Source organism: Chinchilla lanigera, unplaced genomic scaffold (assembly GCF_000276665.1).
Source record: "Chinchilla lanigera isolate Chin_1 unplaced genomic scaffold, ChiLan1.0 scaffold00101, whole genome shotgun sequence".
NCBI lineage: Eukaryota > Metazoa > Chordata > Mammalia > Rodentia > Chinchillidae > Chinchilla > Chinchilla lanigera.
Window position 1 is genome coordinate 5588307 of NW_004955502.1, and position 20174 is coordinate 5608480.

The window sequence follows — 20174 nt, forward strand, 5'->3', positions numbered from 1 at the left end:
GAAAAGGAAGGAGTATTCCCAAAATCGTTCCTGCAAGCTAGTATTACAAAAACCAGACAATGACCCAACCATAAAAGAAAACTACAGACCAATCTCTTTAATAATCATAGACAAAGAAATCCTCAACAAGAATTCAACAAATCCTCAAAAAGATCATACACCATAATCAAGGAGACTTCATCCCATGGAAGGAAATATGGTTTAACACACACAAATCAATGAATGTAATCCATTACATAAACAAGGAGAAGCAAGGACAAAGAATCACATGATCATCTTAATAGATACAGAAAATGCCTTTGACAGAATCCAACAACCATTCATGATAAAAAAAATCTGAAGAAAATAGGTATAGAAAGACCTTATCTCAATCTGACAAAAGCCGTTTATGACAACTCTACTGCCAACATCATAGTAAATGGGGAAAACCTAAAAGATTTGCTTCTAAAATCAGGAATAAGACAAGGATGTCAAATATCACCACTCCTGTTAAATATAGCACTCAAAACATTAACTAGAGCAATCAAGCAAGAGAAGATAATGAAAGGGCATGCATAGTTAAAGGAGATGTCAAATTATCATTATTGGAAACACATGATACTCTTCACAGAAAAGACAAAAAATTCCACTGATAGACACCTAGACTTAATAACCAGATTCAGCAATGTAGCAAAGTATAAAATCAACACACAAAAATCACTTCCATTCCTGTACACCAATAGTGAACTACTGAAAAAGGTATTAGAAAAATAACACCATTTACCATACCATCAAGAAAAGTTAAATAATTAAGAATCTACATAACCAAGAAAGTGAAAAACTGCTGCAATAAAAACTATAATGCTTTAAAAATGGAGATAAAAGATAACATCAGAAAATTTTAAAATATCTCCTGTGCCTGGATAAGCAGAACTAATATTGTCAAATTAGCTATACTTCCAAAACTGATATATAGATTTACTGCAATCTCAGTCCAAATACCAACGTTTCTCACAGAACTAGAGAAAACAACCCTAAAATTCACACTGAACCAGAAGAGACACAGAATGAAGCTGTTATAAACATGTACAAACTCCCATGATAAAATGATTATTTTGTACCGAAAAGACGTACTAATAAGAAAAAAATTAAAAATTTGAGAAATAAAATCTTCCAACTTATTGATGTACATTCATTGACACTTTTATTCTTGTAACAATGTGATTTATATACTGCTATTATGGTCCTTCTTTTATATATGGTCCTTCTCGCTAAAGCACATAGAGAGACTAAGAAATTTAGCCTATGGCAAGTGACACAACTGATCCTTGGGGAGTCAGCTACAGAGAGTTAACTTTCTTCAGAGCAATGAATAATATATGACTACTTGGCAACTCTTTTTGAAAGCACAATGTGTACATGTAGTTTAACATAGAAACCATAATCCAATAAAATTAGTTTTATGGTAGTATACTTTCTATTCTTGCATTGATAGAGTGATGCAATTTACTCTGAAATTAAGAAAGCAAAATATATAGCTTCAAATATCTGTAAAGCTTCCTTTTCCTGACATTGTTTCTACTAAGTAAATGCATACAAAGAAACAAGAGGACTTCCTGAAGACTAACTGGAGATGCAGCACCGGAGAGAACCTGGGAGTAGAACTGATCCACGTGGGAAGCCCTTCTTGCAGTTCTTCACACCTTCCTGCCACACGACCCTGCATAAACACAATGCGCCAACCAGAGTTGAGTTAGGCCAAATGCTGCATTTTCTCCCAGCACGCAGAGCGGAGACCAAATGTGAATCAAAAATGTGATACCTCAAAGAAAGCACAGACTTCCCATAATAAACAATGCATATTTATTTTCAGTCAAACCAGAATGCAGAAGATTGTTGTTGTTTTGGTAGGCCTATTTCCTTATGTGGAGATTTCCTGTGAGTTATTTCACTTCAGTTAAATATTTTGGCTTTAAAGTTAGTGTAATCCACCTTTCTCACTTTCTTGACTGATAGTTTGCTTAAACATCCTGTTCTCCTTCTGTGACCATTGTGATTTTTCTTTTAAATTATGAACTATTTCAAATGCACCTGAAGGATGTAGTCCTCTTGGTCTATATTAAAGCCTACTGTCATAAGGCTTCCATGATTACCTCTTCCGAACTCTGCTCTCACTTCCATCTACTGTCAGTCTGTAAGCTCTGGGTTAACCAAGCACTGAGTAATATTATTTCTAGGATAGTTTGTAAGTGATTTTAATCATTTCAGGTGTCTTCAAAAGCTTGTTTTGATTTCCTAATAACTTTGCATATGATTTCCTTGAGTAAAATGCTTTTTAAACTACATTTTATTGGAAAAATTATTCATCTTATTAATCCTTTAAATTTTAACAGAGAAAATGGCCTCATCTGTAGTTATATTTGTGACCCCCAGCTTTTGTATAACACTGGACGTCACATTTCCCTGGATAGTTGTACTATCGCACTCCTGTGAGTGTTTATCCTCCTGATAGCTCTCATACCAGACAACAGTTTCTCTGAGGAAAAGGACTGCACTCCCCTCAGCACAAATGCACAGAATCTGGAGAATTTGAAGAGCCTAATGAATCTCTTAGAAATAATTAATAAATGAGCAAAATCACTTTAAATGTCATTAATTCCAAGCAATGGGGCTGTTGGCAAGTATGACTTTGTAAAGAATCTGGATACAGAATATTTTATAAAGCAGAGACTATTTTAAGGACATAGACTTGATTACTTTTAAATACTGCATATATTATAAGATAAAGCTAATGGATAATTTTTCTGTTTTTTATTAGTACATATTTGTTGTACCCAATGTTTACACTCCTTCTTGGGGATGGGAACACGTACATAAAACATCTGAACTCCTTTTATTCACCCCCTTTGCATTCCCCCCTTTGTAACACCTGAGAAGTTAATTTTCAACAGGTTATAATTCAGATTCATGGGCAACACATAAGAGTTAGAATCCTTTATTTTCTTGGCATGTGGTTTTCAAAATGCATTCATTTTACTTGCATTCCACAACCTTAATGATTGATGAAAAAGTAGTTTTTAAACATTTTTATACAAAAGATATCATTGATTTTTACAAAAACTCTTATCCCAGTAGAATAGTTCCACACAAGAGGAATTCTGTTAAAATTACTTTCTCTTATTACATTTAGTCTAATGTGCACTGTGTGATGAGCATATTTATAACATGGGGAAAACAAAAAGGTTAACTAGAAGTACATGTGACTTCTCAAAGGATTTTAAAACTTTAATGAAGTCACTTACAGATCTCTTTGGAATACCAGCTATTTCATAAATCAGTTCCAGTGAGTTTCTTTAAGGTAAAAAGAAAAAAGCCAGGCAAAATGTTGAAATAATCCATTGCAATCATTAATTTGAGGCCTATCAGTTTGCTGATGAAGTTGCCTAAGTGACTGAAGAGCTCTAACTTAACAAGTGAAATCATGTTGCTCTGAAAGAAAACATCACCCATGTTCAGTTAATTTCCTTTCGGGGGTGTCAAGATATTATTATTCGGGGCACGAAGAGAGGAATACACTTACGTAAAGCCTCATGGAAGAGATAATTCACCTCATTTCAGTGAATATTCACTCCAGAAAATAGATTTTCCATCTATTCACCAAATGGACAGTTTAGCTGCTATGTCTTCTTCTTTTCAATAGTGTGGCTATCAGCAAATGAAAACAGATTGTCTGATCATCGCTTTTACTTATATACATTCAAAATAACCTCTTAGAATGTCTCTGAGCACACCTAGAAAAGAAAACATAAAACTGTCTATAAAGAGTGAGAAAGAGTTTAGTTTTGTTTTTCTTTCTTAGAAACTGTGGAAACTTCATAAAATTTTTGAAATTATATGTTAGGTATCACTCAATCTGGTTATGTGAGTACCTAGCCTACTGAGGATATTTAGTATATTTTTGCATTGTTTATCTGAATTCTCTCCATATTTATTGCATCTGTAGTGGATTGACAACTGGTGATCAACTTATAACCCCCAGCTGAACTGAGTAAGGGTGGTGCTGGGTGTGGGAGGCCCACCTGGGGGTTTTTGCCAGCAGCATAAGAGGCAGAACTGGACAAAAAGAGCTAAGGCTGTTGGGAGCTGACAGAGGCTGTTGGGAGCTGGTAGAAACTGTAAGGAGCTGTTGGTTATTTTGGAGGTGCTTGTCACGCTGGTTTTCCTGATGAACTTAGCTGTTTTCACCTTTGAGGAGCTAGTGACCTTGTTAGCACTGAGAATAGCTTCGGTTCACTTTAGGGGAGCTCTGGCTCTCACTCTGAGCATCATCGCTTCCTGGCTCCAGAGGGGAAGAGCCTCCTGGAGAAGCTCTGGCAGTCTCCTGGAGAAGTTTGCTGCATTGGCTTTCCTGATGGGAACTCAGCTGTCTTCACCACTGTTGGAGCTCGGGACCTCGCTGTTGCTGAGGATGCCTGTGGTACCTTTCGAGGGAGCTCTGGTGCTTCGGAGCGTCATTTTCTGGCTCCAGTGTAGATCCCTCAGCCAGCTGTACAGATCCTTCATCCTCCTGGCACAGACTTCCTGGATTCCACCACTGTCCTTTGGCCTTTGTAGTGTAGATCCATGAAACAGGCATGCATGAGATGTTGTTGTGGGCTCTGGGCCTACAGTCGGATTTGTGGGAGGCATTGTTACAGGCTCTGTGTATTCAGCTGAACATTTCTGTGGGATACAGGCCCTTGGCTGGATTCTTTGGTCTTAGTGTGTGGACAGATTTCCTGCTCTCTCTTGTATATCATTCTTTGGGTGATTATTATAAATAATCTTATAAACTATGTGTCCTGTATTACATTGTTCCCCCTTGCAAAATAAGCCCCAAACCACAACAGCATGTATATTGCATTTATATTTTAACCTATAATTATAGTTTGTTTTTATACATTTATATGTGCTTAAAACTGTTACAATGGACATATTTTAATAAATCAAATGAGAAATAAAATGTGATTCTAACTTTAGCTGCCTCTACTGATCTTATATTTTGCAATCAAAATTGTTTTTATTGTTAATTTTAGCAACAATTATTTTCTTCTTCACTCCTAAAAAAAGAAGTAAAAATGTGAATACAACTGCATATTTTCAAAAATCCAGAAACGAAGTTGAAGTAAGTGAACACTTGAAATGTAATTTTGGTTAGCATTTCATCAAATTCTAAAAACTCTTTGGAAGTTCAGATGAGTTATGTGTCAACTTAGAAATAGTCATAGCTTAACCAATAAATATAAACTCATAACTCTGTGTTATGAAAATATAGAGCTTATCTTTATATGAAACAATATGGCAGTAGTATACAACACTTATTACTCATTACACATTATTAAACTGTGTTCAAATCACACCCATTCCCTTAGACTCTTCAGTAAAAACTTCATTATTCATTTATAAATTCTAGCTATGCATATGCATATATATATGCTGATATTTCTGTAGACTTCTTTAAAATTTAGGGCTAAAAGAATGAGAAGGCTGGGTATGGTGGCACATGCCTGTAATCCCAGCACTCGGGAGGCTAAGGAAGATCCTTGTCAGTTCAAGACCAGGCTGGGACAAAAAGTGAGCTCAGCCTGGACTGCATAGTGAGACCCTGTCTCAAAAATAAACAAACAAACAAACAAACAAACAAAAAAACAAGAATGAGAAGTCTTTTCCACCTCTAATACTAGTGTCATTTTTAGAATAAATATTATAAACTTATTCTACTTTTGTATTTATGAATTCTTAGTGTGGAGCCATAACTTCTTTTAAATTATCAGAACACTTTTAAAGACTTTATTTCAGTTTTTGGTGCTATTCCTCTGTCTCATAGAGAAGGTAAAGACAACACCTAATATTTCTACAGTAATTATGCAAATCACCCCTGCCCCCTGGACTGTTAACATGAGCTGTTAGTGTCACGTTGTGACACTAACATTACCCAGGAGAAGAGTTTCCCTAACCACAGCAGCTTAAAGTCCACCATATTAGGAATTCTGGTCATTTGGGGTGGTTAGGGAGAGTGAGCAGTGAGTGGAAATGCTGATGAGAATCGCTGGTTGCCAATGGCAAAATGGCTCTTATCTAGGTATTTAGGTGCCTCCAGCTGGACAGTGACCTCTGTAAGGGAAAGGAGTTGTGTCAATTGATTGTCCCTAGTGTTGGTCAACATTTTTATAGCTATCCTCAAAGGCATGAATGCGTGAAATAATCCATACTGATAAGATCCATATTCCAAACCATAATAAAAATTGAATTTGTCTGACCTTCCTCACAGTTGAGATCCTTCTATTATTGTAAACACTAGGAAAAACATACATATTTTTTCTTTTTTATTATATAACTAAACATTTTGATATCATAATAATTTAAATCTTAAGGATAAAAGTTGAAAAACTATGCTCAGCTTTTCCTGGAGATTAAGTGCAGCTATTCCCCCCATACAAAAACCATAAATTTTCACACCTAAAAGTCTGAATTTTCTCCACTACATATACATAGAAGAACACTTATTCATCAATATATCACTTCCCTGGTCACCCAACGTGCAGTGCACACAACCCTAAAAGTACAAGTGGGGCAAGTATATGCAAACTAAAAACCACAATTCCAAGTTTTAAAACTTGTTCTTAAAACTTATTTGTAGAGCTGGGCATGGTGGTGCACTCCTGTAACCCCAGCACTCAGGAAGCTGAGGCAAGAGGATCTTTGCGAGTTCAAAGCCTGGGCTACAAAGTGAGCTCAAGGCCAGCTTAAGCTGCATAGTGAGACTCTGTCTCAAAACAAAAAATTATTTATAGGACACTCAGGTCCTTTTTACTTCTCAGTTAAGATGTTGCATTGTCTGAGTATCACTCTAGCTCAACACAAGAATTACCATGTGCCAATTTGAGGGACTAGAGATCAAACATTGAAAAGACTGTCTTTCTAAGCGGCTGAATAAAGTATTTCCAAGCTAGCCTGTGTTTCCACTCTGCCGAATGCCTCTGTGTAGTCTCAGCACTTAGCAGTTCTCTACCAGGCTCCAATGGACCCAATCAGGATACATGATGGTGCAACTTTTTAAACAGGAGCCAGTTACTTAGTGCCATTCAGAGCCCAAAGTCTGAAGAATGACCAAAACTAAATCTTTATTGTTATAACTGTAAATGTGATCCAATATACTCACCACTAGTTTTCTTCAAAAGAAACATGCTATAAATCAGCTAACTAGATCCAGTTACTGTATGGACTCCCTAGATATCTCACTGTGCTTAATTACAGATCACTCATAGTAACTGATTTTTGGTATAAAGTGTAGTATGGTATTAAGCCATTTTAGCTTTCATATATGCACATTGCACTTCTGTCTCATAAACTAGAAAAATTTGCAGCATTACATGGGTAAATTAGGTTGCACCTATCCTTTTAAATGGCATCAATATCAATGTCATCATCCTTGTACAACTTCACAGTTTCAGCTTTTGGCATGCTGGCATCTCCAAATATACCACCTCAATGTTGCCATCCTCATCTTCATCACCATCCCAAGGTTCTTCCTCTGACTCCTTCAACCATTTTATAAATGGTCACTTGGACATGAATCTTTGGCAAGTGCTTTCAAAACTTCATTCTTAGGGGCCTTTTCTGGCCAGCTGATAATGACCTCCTCTTCTAAAAGGACTGTGTCATACATTTCCTTCAAGATACATGCGATCTTGGAGAGGGGTTGAGCTTGGCACAGCACCACCACTTACTCCAAAACATGTGTGCAGTGCACACAACCCTAAAAGTACAAGTGGGGCAAGTATATGCAAGAAGGTACCACTGAGCTGTTTTGTTACTGTAACATAATCTCAGGAACCGGCATCTGCACTTCTTAATTTGTTCTCTAATCTTCCCATGAAAAAGAACTTCAGTCAGAATAGAGCCCATGAATTCTACATCTAGTCTTTCTGCTTCAGCAGCAATTTCTTTGTCAGATGATGAATAATGCCCTCTGCTTTCTTCACCTTAACAAAAGCAAATAGAATATTCACACAGTCTTCCAGGGTTCTTTCCAAATCATCAGAGTTTTGGGACTTCTGCATGGTCACTGATTTCACCCATTCTGTGCCTCTGAACTTCCTCAGCTGTACCCTACCCCAGCTGTCTTCCTCCTCTTCTTCCACAGTATGTGGGGAGGACTAATTTTGCTTGGGGTTGGTGAAGGTGTTGTCTCACTGCTGGATACTGACCCATTTTCTTTGTCTTTGCCTTTTATATTTTTTCTTTTCCTTTTATTTCTGCCCTGTACCATGATCACTATTCTCAGGTGGGTTTTTGAGAATGAATGTACAACATTTATGATTTGTGTCAAGCATGCCTCCATAGCCACAGGACTTATAAGAATTACCAGTTGTTTACTTGTTCAGAGTTAGATGCTGATCCATTTCAGGATTCTCACACTCAAGACAGAGAACAAACTTTTTAATGAATTCATCCAACATGTCTTCCAGCTTATTTGCCCCACAAGATCCACTGGCAATGTATCAATCATTCTTTATATCAAACTGGGTCTGTGGTCTCAGCTCACAACCAAAGTAATGGGAGGCTGATTAAGTGTCTTTGTGATATCAGTCATGTTGATGATAACTGTCTTGATTCCATTTCCCTTGTCCTCAGCTTGGCAATCAGATGGGAAACCTTGTAGCCATAGAGGTGGGCTGCAGTGTTGCTGTTGATGTTGACAGATCTTTCATCTTATTAGTGACTTTATCTATAAAGATGAAGAGATCTTTGATTGCAAGTTTTTGGTATCAAATGTCTGGAGAAGAAAGGATGGAATAAATGACTGCAAAATTCTTAGTCTCTCACATGAAAAAGTTTTGCCTTTGAGGTTGTAAACTTTTTGCTTGTGGGTTATGTTTTCCCAGTAAAGATACCAAAGGCTGCACAACTGCTCATTTTTGTCAAGTAAAGATGTAAACCCAGGACAGCTCACCTGAAAATAAGAAGAAACCCGGGTTTAAAGGAAGCCCAGTCCTGAGCAGTAAGGCAGCCAGGCAAGTCTGGTGACCCAGCAGAGGGCAGGGCTGACCCAGTGACGCCCATGTCTACACCAGCAGTGCCTGACCTGGAATGTCCTTGCTCTCTTAATTTCCATTTTCAAAATGATAATTACTTATCAATTTTTGTGACTCTGATAGTCTGAATCATGTATAGAAAGGAATAGAAAGCATTGGAGAGAACTGGTTGATGTTAAAGACAAGAGGAAGTGATAGAGACCCACCACACATATCGTGCATGGCACCCTTCAGACTTCACAGAGAAAAGCTTTGTTTGGAGTCACCTCATGAAGGAATGATTCAGACACACAACAATGGTATCCAAAAATCTACCAAAGGCAAGGTGAGATCTGAGGTTATTTTTGTGACTTAAGACTGAAATTAGGAATTAATTGGTAGTGTCAAAATATAAAATTAGAACAAATTTAAAGATCTCTATGAACTGTAATGAGATTCATTGGGAATGGTAAAATGGTTTCCAGAGGTGAGAACAAGGAAACAAACAACAACCACACACACACACAAAAAAAAAAAAAGGACCAGTGAACATTAGTGTACTTAAGTCATTTTTCTGGTAAGGATTACAGCAGAGGGACTTTCCTGATTCAGGTAGAAAAAGCTGTTTCTGATTGGTTGCTGTGAATTTCCTCTTTTCCAGAAAAACTGTTCTGTTTGAGGATCTGCCTTAGCATTAGTGACTCCATGTTGGTTTGTTCTGATCTGCTGGGTGTGGTGAAGATTTTCGTCCATAACAATGTCTTCACATAAACTCTTCAACAGCAGTCAACCTATGAGCTTGTCAGACGCTCAGGTTTTTCTCTTTCTCACAAGCAAAATTCTAGCAGTTAGAATTCAGCACTTAGCAAGAGATCAAACACTTCTATACTGAGAAATTCAATAGGTACAGAAAAAAGATGTTCATATACCTGCTCCTACCAACCAAAACGGAAACTTCCTGGTCAGAAAGCCTCCTGCAGATGCCTGATCCCCTTCTTTAGTGCCTCACATTTAAACATAAGAAAAACTAAGAATAAGGACTATTTGATTTGTTTTTTTTTTGTTTTGGTTTTTTTTTTTTTTTGGTTTTTCTCTGGTACCGGGAACCGAACTCATGACCTTGCGCTTGCCAGGCAGGCGCTTTGCCGCTGAGCTAAATCCCCAGCCCCGAATAAGGACTATTTGAAAGGAACTTTTGATTCAACAAGGAACCTAAAATAGTAAAAGAAAAATGTAAGTAATACAGGAACAAAAAAACTAATATGCATGTTTTCAGCAGGGGATGAGAAAGATATTGCATCCACAAAACAAGAACAAGTTGCTATGTGTCTTAGTGTCTACTGCTGTGCAACTCACAGCCACAAATGTGTGGCTTGCTGCACACAGTGACCACATCATGTTTCTGTGCAGGCCTTCTCAGGGTTGCACTCAGATGCTGACCACAGCTGGATCTCACTGGACATTCTTTTTCACTTCCAAACCAATGCTTTGGTTTCAGTGTTCCTTTCTTTGTAGTCATAGGACTCAGAACCCTGAGTTTTGCTAGCTGTTGGCTGGAGCATGCTCTCATTTCCTACAGGCCAGCCATAGTTCCTTCCAGGTAGCCCCTATAGGCAAGTGGTTCACTTTACAAACGGAATGTTACTTTCCTCCAACCACCCGGAGCACAGCTCTCTGACTTCTGTCACTGACATAAGAGGCATGCACTTGACTATTTGTCTCAACCAGTACATCCTCTTACTCATGGAAAGTCTACTGATTTCCAGCCTCAGTTACATGTGCAAAATCATCTCCTTCATAACATAATGTAATCAAGAGAATGGATCCCATCACAATGTTCTCCAACCTTCAGTAGCGGATGATTATACGAGGGGCCAGAGATCTTGGAGACCGTTTTGGAATTCTGCCTACCATAGTTTGGAGCAGAAAAAATAACAAGCAAACAAATCATTCTTTATAATGTTAAATACAATTATTTTAAATATTGCATTAGGAGTTTTGAAAGATCCTGTTAAGGAAATAAAATATACAGGAAGGAGAAGAATGCAAAACTCCCAGCAAAAATTAAGAGACAAAGAAATTAATCTAGAAAATTCAACATTCAAGCAATTGCAGTTCTAGGGGCTGGGGATTTAGTTCAGCAGCACAGCATCTGCCTGGCAAGTGCAGTGTCGTGAGATCGATTCCCGGTACCAGAAAAAAAAACAACAAACAAAAAAAAAGAAATTGCAGTTCTATAGTGAATGGAAAAAATTTCAGAGGAGAGTTTTAAATGTAGAAATCAAGAGAATTTCCCTGAAATAAAAAATATAGATGTTTAAAAAGAGAGGTCTAGCTACTACTCAGCACATAGTATGCACATATCCACACCAAAGCACAGCATTATAAGATTTTAATAGATGGAACAGAAAACTCCTGAAGTGTCTAGAGATGAACACAGGAGTAGAAATATTTCTTACAAACAGTGCTAAATGTTAAATAACATTAGAAAGAGTACTTTAAAATTCTGAGGAAAAGTTCCTTTCAGCCCAAAACTCTACCCAGCCGAATTCTGATTACACATGAGAATGGAAGAAAATCAAGGCGTTTTCATATGTGATTCTTCTGAAACAATCACTTCCATGATTCCTTTCACAGAAGGTTCTGAAATAGTCTCTTCAGAAAATTTGTGAATAAATTTAAAAAGCAAAAGATGGAATTCAGGAAATATGGGACTGAGTCAGAAGACAACATAGAGAGACCAAAGTCACAGGTACAGTACTGCTGGAAACACTACAGTGTGCAAAGAGCATAAAGCCTACAGGGAAAAAGGTAAAAGTTGAAGATGCTGAGTTGGAAAATGGGGCGTGGAAGAGTTGGCCCATTATTATACAATAGAAAAGGCTCCAAAGGAGGAGTTGTAACTTGAAGCATGACTGTGCTCTGTAATAAATATATTTGAATAAGCAAAATTATTTAAACAATGACCAATGATTTCTCCTCAGAATTTGGTGGGATAACTGGAGATAAATGGGAGTGTGATAGGAAGGATTTAAAAAAGAGAATTCTTCAATTTTACTAGAGAACAATAAGTGATAGAATCTAAAAGTCATCCAGTCACTAAATAATATTAGAAATACATTTTGAAAAATATCAGAAGAAGCAACTAAATTGTATTTTTACTGCTGAGGAGCAGTAACAGGTTGGAACAGGAGCTCTTTCTCCATGTCCTCCTGACACCATTATTCTTATTATAATAACATCCTTGTACCTTTAAATTCTAAACTTTTAACAATATACAAGTTACTCGTGACAGTCCTTCTCTAAGAAGCATTGTTGCAATATTTTTTACATAAATACTAGCATGAATTTAACATGAACTATTTTTTCAACATTTTTACATTTAACACCAACCCAACCAACTGAAACTTGATTTTTAAGTTTTTCTAGTGCTGGTTATTAACTCAATTATTATTTAAAATTCACTCTTTGTTTTTTGTTTTGTTTTTTTTTTTTTGGTTGGTTGGTTTTTGGAGACAAAGTTTCACTATGTAGTTCAAGCTCACTTTCAACTCACTACATAGCCCAGGCTGATCTCAAACTCATGGCAATCCTTCTACCTCAGTCTCCCAAGTGCTGGGATTATAGGTGTGAACCACCACACATGGAAAATTTCCTTTTTTAAAAAAAAAACTATTTCAGATAAAAGCACAACTTGTGGTGCTTTAGAAATATCAAAGTATTGTCACATATATTAATTATACTTCCAATAACCCTATGATGAAGGCAGAGTAAATGTTATATGTTAGTTAATGTGAAATACTAAATATATTTTTAGAACTGGAAGTTCATAATATTAAATATATACTCAAAATCTTAGTTCTTGTCTATTGAATCATAATGCCTTTCTTACCACACCATACTTTTTATTTTATGTTAGGATATAATATTTTTATCTCACTTTGGAATTTCCAAATCCAGCCCCATTTTGATATTTTATTTATGTAATTGACATTTTTGTTTCAAATGCAGCACTATGTGGATCTGCCTTCTGTTAGCATTGTAATCTCTTTGTTTTTATATACTTGTGGGTAGGAAATAATTTTCATATATGTATATATATTTCCTACTTTCAGTTCTACTTTGACCAAAAGAAGTACATGAAATTATGTTTATTGTATAGATTTTGTCAGCATATTAGTCACATTTGCCTCAAACACACCAGAGTTTACTAAATTTCTCTTAAGGGAAATGCTCTGTTTCAGAAGACTTTCATATCTGTACCCCTGTCCTCAGGATGCTCAGTGAGATTTGTCCTGAGAGTTCTGTAAGGGCTCCATCCTTGAAAGTTCCCTGGAACTCATTTTATCTTCTCAAATAAACTCACCCAGGAGTTCCAGGAGGGGAAGGAGGAGAAATAGTGCTCATTAGTGGAAAGAAAAGATGACACATCAGCAGAAAGGGAAGGTGGCTCATCTCTTCTCAGGCACAGGGAGGGCTTGGGATGGTCATAAAGGCAGCCTAGCATTGCATAGGCAGCCACACAGTAAGCACATAGTGACTCCAAGATGGGCCCCAGAAGGACAATTTCATTTATCACATGAGAACATTAGGGAGGCAGGAGAACTAGAAAAGCTGTCCAAGAAGCTACCCGATACCCTCAGGCTCTGTACACTAGTTTCTAGATACAAAATATTTATAGACATCCAAAATTTAGTACCATGGGAGGAGTGGGGTTGCCAACTTCATAGAGAACAGATGAATTAATGCTTTTTAACTTTAATTAAATACATTTAATACAACTTTGGCAGTAATTTCTCCTAGTATCTCAATTATTTCCAACAGTACCAAGAAAGGCAAAATATGTCAACACAGCTATATCTTATGAAGCTGATTACTTGGCAAAGAGTTATAAATGATAAGTACAAGTCACAATGACACAGACATAATGTAGAAAACTTTATTTATCTGTCTACTTGATAGCCATTTGTTAAACAGCCAAAATGTTCCAGGCACTGTACCTGATAGTGAGGATAATGCTTGCCCTGAAGAAGTTGGCCAGTGAAGAAAACACAATCAAAAATTAAATGCTTCAGTGAGAGAGCACTGATAATTGGTGCAAGAGTGGCCAAGCAGAACTTCTCTTTTATGGGAGGAACAAGGAAGTCATCTTAGTAAAAGAGCAAGGAGCTGAATTTTGAGGAAGTCGGCCAGACTCCAAACTGGATGGAAAAGAGCAGAGTAGTTAAAACATAGGCTCCTGTTTACTGAGCTCAGCAGAAAGTCAACCAGCATATAGAAAACAATAGCACGACTTAAGACAATAGGATTTTGTTTTGCTTTTAATAATATAAACCCTCTTTAAGTGGGAAGTTTGAGGCTGGTACAGCTGTACAGAGAGTTGTGGAAGGACTCAGGCTCCTTTTGGCGTCCTGCTCCACCAGTCCTAGTGGGTGGCTTTTGTTCTCTTGTGTGCAGGATAACTGTTACATCTCCAAGCACCATTTCCCATTGTACACAGAAAGAAAGGGTAGAATGTGAAGGGGAAAGAAGCATGCCTTCCCATCTCTTTTTATTAGGAGAATAATAATTTTTCACAAAGTTGTACCCAGGAACATTCTAGCTCTTTTAGCATGGGCTAACACTTGATTGTATGCCCACCTTCACAGGCTGGAGGAACTAAGGAAGTCAGGGTTTGTGCTTTGGCACGCTGGCTTCCCAAGCAAAAGTGGGGTTGTACTAGTGTGAAGGGGAACATAGACCATGGAGTCAAATTACCACCAGGATTTCCTCATCAGAGAAGATAGGTAGATGTATTTTTTCCTACTCCTCCCACTGAGTTCACCTAAAACCTGGATGGTACGTATAAGATTCTGAAAGGTGAAGAGAAGAAGGTAAATTTACTAAGGACTTAGGTTTAATTTTTGTCTCATATTGCACAAATTTGGGGCTCAAGGAGTCTGCAAACCACATATTTCCTCACATCTGTTACAAGGGCTATTATTTCAAAAAGTTAACAGTTCTAGAGAAGGTATGCTCTTGGTGGGAATGTGAGATAGCACAGCCATCATGAAAACTAGTATAAAGGTTCTCAACAATTCAACATAGAAGTGCCATATGATCCAGCAATCCCATTTGTAAATACATAGTGAAAGGAAATATAATTAGTATGTTGAAGATGTATTTGCATTTCCATGGTCATTATAGTATCACTTACAACAGCTAAGATGTAGAATCAATCTATGTGTCCATTAGTGGTGAATGGTGCTATGCTCTGGACACTGGTCCCCTCCTCTCAAATTCAGTGGCACTGACATGCAATTCCAGCCTGGGAAATCAACAGACACAGGACTTTAGCCCACAGGAATGAGGGTGTGAGTGGCTCCCAGGAGAGCTGTAGGAAGGGAGTCACACAGAGCTTGGGGAGGCCACCTTAGCCCCAGTGGATTAGAATAGCAGAACATGAAGTCAAAGCTTACTCTGGAGGCTTGAGATTTATCACTTGCCTTTTGAGTTTTAGATTTGGGTGAGATCTGTGGTCCCTTCCTCATTTGCTATGTTTCGCTTTCATTTCCCATCAAAATCTATGTTAAAATCTAACACCCAAAGCGACACTTCTAAGAGGTGTGAGCTTTTCCTGCCCTCACTAATGGGATTAGTGCACTTAACAAAATGCTGAAGAAAGTCACTTGTATTTCTGTGGTGAGGACGCAATGAGACAATCGATGAAGAACAAACCCTTCCCGCAAAGCAAATATGCTGATGCATTTATTTTACACTTCTCAACCTTTAGATCTATGCACTTTTGTTGTTTATAAGCTAATATGTTTTGTTATTGTTGCCTGAATATACTAAGACAAATTAATAAAGACAGTGTGGTACATATGTATGCCATGGAATAATGCTCAACCTTAAAAGAAGAAGATGCTCTTACATTCTGCTGTTTGTGATGCCATAGGTGAACTTGAAAGGTATTATAGTAAGTGAAATGCTATTCCACATAAGTGACAAATACACAATGAATTCACCTACATAGGGAATAAAGAAAGTAGAACTCATAGGAGGAGAGAAGATTGGGGGATACCAAGCACAAGGGTGAGGAGACTGGCTAGTTATTGGACATCAAAAAATTCAATGAGATGGGAAGACAAAGTTCAAGAGATCTAATGTATGGCATGTTAACTGTAGATACACTTTAAGTATTTTGTATTTGAAAATTGCTAAGACATACTGTAAGTTACTCACTATGAAAAGTGGTATGTGAAATAATGTATATGCTGATTGTCTTAACTTAGCCATTCCACAGTGTACATAGATAACCAAATATGTTGTAAGATATTTATTCAATTTATAGTTGGCAATTAAAATAAATAAATATTTTTACAACTGAAATATACTTTAAAACAAAAAGATGCCAGTACTAAGATGAAGAAGATGTTGGAATTACCTGCCAGATTTTAAAGTAGCCATAGCAAAAATGATAAAATTATCAAAGAAACATTCTTTAAACAATGAAAATGACTTTAAACCTCAGCAAAAATAAAAAAAAAACAAAGAAGAACTAAGTGGAAATATTAGAGCTGAAAATATAATGTGTGAGAAAAGTAAGTCATTAGTAAATGAGCCAATTAAAAGAAATTTAAACAGTAAATGTTTTAAAATGTCCAAAATATTGGCTGTCCATAAGAAATTTACTTCAAATATAACAATAAAGATAGACTGAAAGTAAAAGGATGGCAAAATGATCATATAAACATTAGTCAGAGGAAAGCAACCGTAGTTATATTATTATCACACAAGTACACTTCAGAGAAAGATACTACAGCAAACAGACAAGGACATTATACATTGATAAAAGGATTAATCTACGAAGACATAGACTTCTAAATGCATATGTATCAAACCACAGGGCTGCAAAACATATGATCAAACATTGAAAGAAGAGATATATCCAGAATTATAGTTACAGAATTCAGCATTTCTTCTTCAACAGTTGATTTACTAGACGAAAAAACCCAGCAAGACTTTAGGAAAAGTCAATACAATTAAATAATAGATGTAATTAGCATGTATGAAACATTGAAGCCAATGATAGCAGAATACACATTTTTTTTCTAATGTCCCTGGAACAAAAATCAAGATGGATCATAAAAAGCTGGTAAAAGCCTTCATAAATTTAAGAGAGAAAACACGTTCTTGGATCACATTAGAATCAGTAGAAAGACAGGAAAATCTCCAAGGCATTTGAAATATTGAAAGGTTCCAGGATACACTATTCAATTCCATTTTGCTTCAAATTTTTATCCAGGGGAATAATCCTGACACTAAACAATTGGAACAAATATCAACACTAATAAGCTGAAGGCCAAGATACATTAGAAGTGAGTAAAAAAATTTATGAACTCTTTAATGGTCCTAATGTGTGATGAATGGATGGACAGATGGATAGATGGATGATGGATGGATTTCACTCTTTACCCTTGTGTTGTATCTTTTTTGTTCCCAGTTGATTATAATTGTCTGGAGAAGGATTGTAGAAGAAAAAATATTCCCTTGTTCTTGTTTGTATCAATGTCTTGAATATAGTGACCATTCAAAAATTATAATTGAGTTTAAGGATTAGTTCATCATCTGAATGAGTTAGTCCATAGAGAGAAAAGGAGAATTAATTTATGAATGTGCCAACTAGAATTGACCTCTAAAGCACTGGCATAAGCATTTCATAAATTACTCTTAACTAGTTTCTTTTTATAAAAGGTACACATATGATTTATGTGGAAAATAAGAAGAAAAGCAGCCAATAAATGTACTAAACACAGGTATTTCCAAGTAAACTTTAATCTTTTTGACAGTTGGACCACACACACACACACACACACACAAATGTGGTCAGTCAACTGCATTTTATCATTTAAAAAAAGGATACAACAGTCTATTCGATACAAATAAGCCTAATGATGTAACTGCCAAATGAAAGTACATGTTAAGTACATGGTACAAGAAATACGAGTAAGATCACAGGAAGTGATAGCCCAGATAGGCTCTGCTGGTCAGAACATGTATGGAACATAGTGATCACTTTTGGTTCTTTTTTGAAAGATGTAATTTAGTAAACTCTGGTGTGTTTGAGGCAAACGTGACTTGCTTTTAAAGTGTATCATTCAAATAATGGTTGAGAGAATCGGTGAACAGAAGCGGGACCTCTAGGTAAAAGTGGTAATTGTCCTTTAGTACTTGAAGAGCAATTGTGTAGATAATGGAGAAAATTCTGCGAGAACTGGGCTCGAAAGGATGAGCCAGAGGGACACCATTTGGTTCAGACGTGGGCAGTAGCATCTCCACAATCAGACATGCTCTCCAAGGGAAGCCATTGCCTTATCCAGAAGAGATAGTAAGGTTTGGGGCAGGGGGCATTAGCCCAGGGCATTAAATAAAAGGTCCACAGAAACTGGGTAAGATGACCTCTAAAACCCACTGTAGGGCTCAGATTCCGTTACTGTGTGAGACTGGTGCACTAATATTAGTGAATGTCTACCAGTTCAGCTAGATGGTCATATTCATTCCATTTGGCAGCAAAGATTTGTGTTTAATCTAAACTGAAAATAAAATCAGAAACAAAATTGAGTCCCTGCAGATTCAAATCTTGAGGTTGCATTTCATGAAAACAGTTTTTCAAATGACTCAGCCAGGAAGTCTTAGATGAGCCCATATTTCTGATCTGATATTATTGCTATAGCCTCTTTAATAAATGGTGCTGGAAAAATTGGCTTGCCACCTGCTAAAGACTGAAAATAGACCCACGTCTATCACCATGCACCAAGCTCAAGACAAAATGTATCACAGATCTCAATATTAAAACAGAAACACTAAATCCATTGGAAGAGAAAGTAGGTAAAAACCTTGAAGACATAGGGGTAGGCAGAGAGTTCATGAACAAAAACCAAACTGTATGTGAAACACTTGAAAGAATCAACAGCTGGGATCTCATCCTACTGAAAAGTTTCTGCACATCTAAAGAAATCACCAACAGAATAAAAAGAAAACCCACAAACTCTGAAAAAATTTAGCTGACTATCCCTTGGACAAAAGTCTTCTATCTAGAACATAAAAAGAATTAAAAAAATATCAGCCCCACAAATTCAAAGACCCAATCCAAAAATGGGCAGCTGAGATAAATACACACTTCTGAGATAAAGAAATACAAATGGTAAATAAGTACATGAGAAAACGTTCAATATCGTTAGTCATTCAAGAAATGCAAATTAAAACAACATTGAGATTCCACCTTATCCCAGTAAGAATGGCTAGCATTAAGAAATCAATCAATAACAAATGCTGGTGAGGCTGTGGAGAAATAGGAACTCTTCTCCACTGCTGGTGGGAATGCAGACTGGTGAAACCACTGTGGAAATCAGTTTGGAGATTCCTCAGAAAACTAGGTCTAGAGGTTCCATTCAACCCAGCTGTTCCCTTCTGGGTATTTTCCCAGAAGATCTAAAAACATCATATCACAGCGATATCTGTGCACTTATGTTTGTAGCAGCGCAATTTGTAATTGCTAAATTGTGGAAGCAACCCAAATGTCAATACACTGAGGAGTGGATAAAAAAATTGTGGTACTTTTATATAATGGAATATTACTCAGCTATAAAGAAAGATAAACTTGAGGCTTTTGTAGGTAAATGGTCACAACTAGAGACCATACTCGTAAGTGAAACAAATCAGACCTGCATGTGTCACACCACATTGTTTCACTAGTGTAAAACCAAAAAGAGTGAATAAAAACTAGGGGGTATGATAGACATTGTGAAATGAAAGGAAAATGCTCAAGGGTAAAGGGCAACTGGGATGTTGGAAAAGGGAAGGGAAAGAAGGAGAAATTTTATATGCATGTTTATACAGGATAGTTAACATAGGTGAACTACTGGCTTTTATTTCTTTGCTGAAAGAAACAGTTAATGATTACATGATTGATCAATATTGCATGTCTCTGTTTTCCTAAGAAACCACTTTTAAGATATCAATATGCAATACAACAAGCATAGTTAATTTCCCACCACTTTGTAATTCTGTATTGTTCATATTGTTCTTTTGCTACTTTGTAAAGGATTATTTGTTAATGTGTTTTCCTTCTTTTATTTTTAAAATAAAAAATATGAA

At 36.7% G+C, this 20174-nt stretch overlaps 1 pseudogene; it reads right to left on the reverse strand.

The window, feature by feature from the left end:
- Positions 1–7419: 7419 nt before the first annotated feature.
- Positions 7420–9084, reverse strand: LOC102013951 (annotated as a pseudogene).
- Between the last annotated feature and the right edge of the window lie 11090 nt (positions 9085–20174).